Genomic DNA, 6,250 nt, shown 5'->3' on the forward strand with positions numbered 1-6,250 from the left:
CACAGATTTTTAACACCCCTGGGGGAAAGTCCTACTTTGGGATCTGATCAGTCTGGGCCTGGGTACAGGGAGGTTCACCCCTCCAAATCCTGCAGCCTTGGAGCAGCACCCTCACAGCCCCATCTGGGACCTGCTGTGGGACCATTGGCTGCTGGGGAGCCTTGGTGGATATGAAGCAATTGGGGATCTGGGAACCCTGCAGCACCAGGATCTGCAGCTGCTCAGGTGGTGTCACCCTGCTGGGACCAGCACCTCCCTTGGTGCCACTGGAGTGGCAGATGCCTCCTTCAGCATCCCTGGTGCTGGGGAGTCACAGGCTGTGGTGGCAGAACCTTGGATGGGGAGAAAACAGAAGGTAGGAGAGAAGACTCATGGAGTGAGATGCAGTTTAATGTAATAGGTGAAGCAAAAGCTGTGCACACAAGCAAAGCAGAGCAGGGATTTTTCCCCTACTTCCCATTGGTCAACAGGCATCAAGCTGTTTCCTGGGAAGTGGGTAACAGCATGTGTAAGAAGTCCTTGGGAAGAGGAATTCCCTAACCATGCATGTGCCCTGGTGGCATTAGGGTACACTCTGCACCCATACTCCATGGATCTGATGTGCCTGAATCCAACAGTAAATCCATCAGGTTTATCCCTCTCACTCACCCAGCCAGAGACAGGGACACTCTGCTCCTCATCAGTGTCTTCTCTGTTGGTCTTCTCCTGTGGTTTCAGGCCAGAAGTTGCTTCACCAAGGTCTGGAGGAGAAGTGATTTCAGCCCTTCTTCTGCATCCATAACCACGATATCCTTGATGTTCTGTAGACATGTGGATGTTCAGGGGCATCACTCTGTTCAGCCCCTGACAAATGGCAGGACTGTGCTTCCACCCCAGAGCAGTCAGTTCCAGGCATATTGTGTGCCTCTCCACGTGAACACAAATGCTGGCCTGCACCAGTGAGCCTTGCAGATCTCCAGTTGATGAACTGGCTCATGGAGGGGAACCCAGGAGTCTCTGTTGGTGCAGTACTGACCCAGTCCACTGTCATGGTAGCATCTGGGACCTGCTGCTTCAACCTGCAGCAATTCCGTAACAGAGGCATCCTCCAACAGTAGGCAGCAGGTAGACAGTTGTTTAATCTTCTCTGCATCCCCTGCAGCTACACCAAAGGTCCAACCAGTACCCTTTTGGATCCTTGAAGCATCCTACCCTGAGGTAGTCCTATGCCAAGGATACGTGAGACCCCCAGGCCTGTTCTGTTCATCCTCCACTACAGACAACTGAACTCCTTTCGTTCAGCTTTTATTGCTGAGCCTGATGTCATTTACCAGGAATCCCCCACTCCCCTCTGCTGAGCCCTCCCTGCAGTGCTGGCTCCAGCTCTGGAGTGCTCAGCAGCAGCAGGACACGGAGCTGTGAGAGAGGCCAGAGAACATTCAGAGGGCTGGAGCAGCTCTGGAGCCAGGCTGGGGGTTGAGGTTCAGCCTGGAGAAGAGAAGGCTCTGGGGAGAGCTTAGAGCACCTTCCAGTGCCTGAAGGGGGCCTGTAAGAAAGATGGGGAGAGACTTCTTAATGGGGCCTGTAGAGGTAGGGCAAGGGGCGACAGTTTTAAGCTGAAAGAGGGAAAATTTAGGTTAGACATTAGGAAGAAATTTTTTCCTGTGAGGGTGGTGAAACACCGGCCCAGGCTGCCCAGAGGAATCATTCAAGGTCAGGTTGGAGAGGGCTCTGAGCACCCTGGGGGAGTGGAAGATTTACCTGCTCACTGCAGGGCTTGGTCTGGATGACCTTTAAAGGCCCTTTCCAACCCAAACCATCTTGTGATTCTATGATTACACACACATAGAGATGTGTCTAGGTGTAATCACCCATCTCCCTTGTGGAGCAGGCACTGAGCACCCAGCCTGGCCCAGGGGCTGAGCCCCAGCCAGGTGCTCTGGCTGCCTCCAGGGACCCTGATGGATCCTGCCCTCACCTGTTGGGGACCTCCAGCCTCTCTCCTTCCCCACTGAAGCACTTTTCCCTCTGCTGAATCATCACGACTCATCACTATTTCTGTATTCTGTATTTCTGCCAGTTCCATCCTTTGGGATGGCTTCCCTACATTTGCCTGATAGAGACAGAAAACTCAGCAGTGTGTAGTTCCCCAAATCTGTGTTAAGAAGTGGGATCACATTTGCCATGTCCCATTCCTCTCATATCAAGGGCATTTTGTTTTATGGTTGCAAAAGCAGGTAAGTAACTAATTTCTTGTTTAGTCTACAGCACAGGAGTGAGTAGGATCTAGTGCAAGCAACTTATGAGCACTTTGTGTTAAGATTTCTTCTAATTTCAGTTTGAAGCAGATTTTCTGGGTGATTCATTCCCCACAAAGAATAATCTTTGTCTGGGAATAGCCTGAAGCTGTTCTGTAGTAAACAGCACTGCAAAGCCTTCAGCTGGCTTCTTGAAAACCTTTCAGCCTTTCTGTCAGCATTAACAGCCCTTGGATAGTGAGCAGAGAGGGAAATCATCCTCCCCTTGGGCCTCAGGAGTTTATCACCACTCCCCTGTGCAGCTGCTCCTCTCCCACTCCCAGCTGGGCAGAAACCCTGGGAGCATCATCCATCCCCCTGCATTCCCAGAGAGTAACCTGGGAATCTGACTGCTCCAGGGCCAGCTCTGAGCCCTGTGGGGAACAGGGCAGCTCCTGCCCAGCTTGACTGGACACAGGGTTTGTCACAGGGGTGTCCTGTGGATGAGGAAGCTCTGTGTGACTGAGCAGCACAGTGATGTCTGAGCTTCAGGACCTTAAATAGAAGCCAGAGCTCTGTTTTATGAGCATTTCATTAGTTCCTTATTGTAGTAGACAATGTATTTCCTTATAAACTGTCTTCTACCATTCATGTTTTAGTTTACTAATTGTTGGACACACATTGAGCCTATTTCCAGTCCAAAGCTCCAGCCCAAACCCCTCAGTCTCCAGGATCATGGATTCATTTAATTCTATTCAATAATGTCCATATTACATCAGAACACATCTCGAGCACAGACCCTATGAGGTGAGGCTGAGGGAGCTGGGGGTGTTGAGGCTGGAGAAGAGGAGGCTCAGGGGAGACCTCATCACTCTCTCCAACTCCCTGAAAGGAGGTTGGAGCCGGGGGGGGGTCGGGATCTTTTCCCAGGCAACTCTCAGCAAGAGTGCTGGCTCTTGCTGTCTCTCCTTTATCTCTGTATCTCCTAGCCTAGAAAAAATCCCTAGCACATCAAATCCCTTTTTCCTTTAAGAAAAAAAAATCAAACCAAACCAAACCAAAACGACAAAACACAAGAAAATCTCCCCAAACAAAAAACCACCATGTCTTTTCTTCAGTAGATGTTTACCTGCTCAGTATTTACTGAGCATTCATCTGTCTTCATCTCCTAATAAGTATGAATGAAAACTAAAGCAAGGGATGCTAAGCATGCCTGAAAGTGCAACTTCTGGGTTTACAGAGTTGTGCAGCGCAAGAAAAGGGCAATGTGAGAATGTGACTGACATCAGGTTTTCCCGTTTTTTTTTTCTCTGAGAAGGCTCTAAATGGGGCAACAACACTAGAATTCCAATAAAGGATGGAAGAAAATCTTCACAAAATACCTTTGTGGTATTTATCTGGAGTAGTGTTTCTATGCAGAAGAGCAGGTTGAGGAAGTAGCCAAAATATCCATATTATAGCTATACATATCTATGTGTATGTACATAATTTATTGGTTATGATTATAGGTGTTTTTATACATATTAATGATGCATTAGTTACACTACAGATATGACATAGTGTTATCATAGAATCATAGAATCACAGAATGGGCTGGGTTGGAAGGGACTTCTGAGATCCTCAAGTCCAACCCTTGCTCCACTCCCCCCGTGGTTCCCAGCCCATGGCACTGAGTGCCACATCCAGGCTCTTTGGAAAGATCTCCAGACACGGAGAATCCACTACTTCCCTGGGCAGCCCATTCCAATGCCTGATCACCCTCTCCAGAAAGAAATTCTTTCTAATCTCCAACCTAAACCTCCCCTGGCACAACTTAAGACCCTGCCCTCTTGTCTTGCTGAGAGTTGCCTGGGAAAAGAGCCCAACCCCCCCCTGGCTCCAACCTCCTTTCAGGGAGTTGTAGAGAGTGATGAGGTCTCCCCTGAGCCTCCTCTTCTCCAGCCTCAACACCCCCAGCTCCCTCAGCCCTTCCTCACAGGAATTCTGCTGGATCCCTTCCCCAGCCCAGTTGTCTCTGGCAGACACCCTCTCCTGGGAGGGGCTTGAATGCAAATACCCAGAAAAGATGCTCAAACATCTTTGACTGTAACAAAACAAAGCAAAACAACCAACAAAACAGCATTTGAGAAAATCTGTCTTGGATTAGGCAGAAGAGATGTTGGCAGAGACAGACTGAATTCTAGCTGTTATTTTTCAAATACAACTTTACTCCAAACATTTGGTGACACCAAATGTGAAGAGAAACAAGATAAACCAGGTGCCTCGAGTTGCCAAAGAGTGGGTGTGAGTCCACCTGTGCCTGGTTAGGGCAGGCCCCCTATTACCAGGGGGCCAATAAAGGTGGGACACACACCCACAGTGAGCAGTTCACTCTTGTGCAAGGCAATGGAGAGGTCAGCAGCTCATCGAGCCTCAGGAGCAAGAAAGGATCTTCCTGCAGCACCAAATGAGCACATGCTACAAGTGATGGAGCAGTGTTAAGTTGGATGAGGACAGTTTTATCCCTTTGCAGTGAACAATTTATTTTTTCTACAAAGCTTGAAAACTAATTCTTTAAATAAATCCCCAATGTCATTACAGGACTGCCTTTGTGTTTGAACTTCAGACCTGGATGGGCAGAGCAGCTGCTTCACTTCTACTGATTTCCAAGATGGACTTGGGTAAGCTGTCAATTTTGGCAAGAAAGAACATTCAGCCAAAGCTTGGTGGAGGATTTGGGTGACATGAGGAAATTTGCAGTTATTGCAGCATGTGATTCTGTAAGTCATTTCCAGCAGGTGTTCTTTTTTTTTAGTGTTTTCTCTGACAAAAATAGGAAGTAAAACACTTTTTTTTTTCAGAGGACTGCAGAAAACCAAACCAACCAAACAAAAAACCAAAACCCAGGAGGAAGAGGTGGTTTTAGCCTAGTTAGGGCAAATGCTGTCACCTTCTGCAGGGTCCTGGACTGCTGATAGAAGCAAGCACAGCATGCAGAGAGCCTAAAACCAAATTCTTGGGCTGGAAGACTACTGCAATGATTGCACAGGCTTGTGGAAGTCCCCTTCTTCTGCTTCTGGTCAACAGCCAATCTAATTAATTAATTAATACAATATCTAAAAAAACAAGCAGTGGTACTGACTGTTTCTTCATACAATGCCTGCACAGGTCCCCACTTACCCTTTCCCTTCCCCTCCTGCTCTTGGTAGCCCAAGGGAACACAAAGACATCACAAAGAGCAGGAGCTGGGGCGTGGAACTCTCAATGTTTCTATATGAAAAATTCTCTGTATGAAACAAAAGGAAAAAGGAAAAAAAATTGCTCAGTTATGGTAGGGATGGTGGCCATAACATACATTGAAGGGGTCTGTCCAAGAAACAAGCTACTTAATAGCCAAGTTCAGCTAGAAGCCAAGGTGAGAGACACAGCTGGAGACAGGCAGACATCCCACCCCTGTAGCTCAGACAGGGGGGTGAGCAGGGCTGAGCCTGCAGCAGGACCATTCAGCCTCCTGTGCTGCTCTCAGGTTCAGCCAACATGTTTAGGGGCTGGGTGATGCCCAGTGATCTCTTTCTGCACACTTCTCACATCTCAACAGGGATCTGAAAGACAATCACTGTTCTCACAGGTGAGGTATCAGTAGGTATCAGGTACCAGAAGTGCTCCCAGACTTGTTGGGGGACACTTGGACTCCTCAGGAGGGAGGTGGAAGAGGGGAATCTGCCAGTACTGGTGTGAGGAGCAGGGAGTGGGTATCAGATCCCTGCAGTGGGCAATCTCATATCCAGGATGCTGGGAGGTATTATCTGTGTACTTAATAGGCTTTAACGGGACTGACCCCTCACCTGAGGTTTCCACCCACACACACCCTACACCTGGGCCCAGGAGTCCCATTTAAGTTCAGATCTGGGCCTTTAGTCCCTGCCTGAGCTATTTTATAGGAGAACCATTCTCTAACTTTGTCTCAGCTATGCCTGGTCCAAACTGATCCTAACCCACAGGCTGACTTCCCTGCTTGCTCTTGTACCTGCCTCATCCCCACAGATCTGCCCAGC

The sequence above is a fragment of the Calypte anna genome, chromosome 20, assembly GCF_003957555.1.
Source record: "Calypte anna isolate BGI_N300 chromosome 20, bCalAnn1_v1.p, whole genome shotgun sequence".
NCBI classification, from domain to species: Eukaryota; Metazoa; Chordata; class Aves; order Apodiformes; family Trochilidae; genus Calypte; species Calypte anna.